Genomic DNA, 332 nt, shown 5'->3' with positions numbered 1-332 from the left:
GCTCACCAGGGCCCCCTGTGAGGGTGGTGCCGGCGGGCGGGGCTGGGCTGGGCTGGGTGGGGAGGGGTGGGGAAATGCTTTTCTTTCTCACCTTAGAATCCTTTCCACTCCCTCAGCCTCAGCACACACTTCACTCTCCACCCCTTGGGAAGCACATCAGAGGCAGCAGTGCTGACAGCCGAGCCCCACAGCAGCTCAGCGTCGGGCCAGGATCACCCAGCGTGAACGTCTGTGTCCGAGAGGAGGTGAGCCTCGGGAAGGGAAGGCAACGTTCCCCTGGTGTGTGTATGAGTGTGTGCACAGGCATGTGCATGTGGGCTGGGCTGTGAGGA

At 63.0% G+C, this 332-nt stretch overlaps 1 long non-coding RNA gene across 1 annotated transcript in view; it reads left to right on the top strand.

Moving 5' to 3' along the window:
* The first annotated feature begins 170 nt into the window (after positions 1-170).
* The window catches only part of LOC106726675, a 1,656-nt gene continuing 1,494 nt past the window's right edge, over positions 171-332 (top strand). The window contains exon 1 of the long non-coding RNA XR_001362745.1: positions 171-245. This is a non-coding gene — a long non-coding RNA (uncharacterized LOC106726675). The remainder of the gene's footprint in view (positions 246-332) is intronic.

This window comes from Myotis brandtii, unplaced genomic scaffold, assembly GCF_000412655.1.
Source record: "Myotis brandtii unplaced genomic scaffold, ASM41265v1 scaffold3017, whole genome shotgun sequence".
Classification (NCBI taxonomy): domain Eukaryota; kingdom Metazoa; phylum Chordata; class Mammalia; order Chiroptera; family Vespertilionidae; genus Myotis; species Myotis brandtii.
This window is presented reverse-complemented; position numbering and strand designations above follow the sequence as displayed.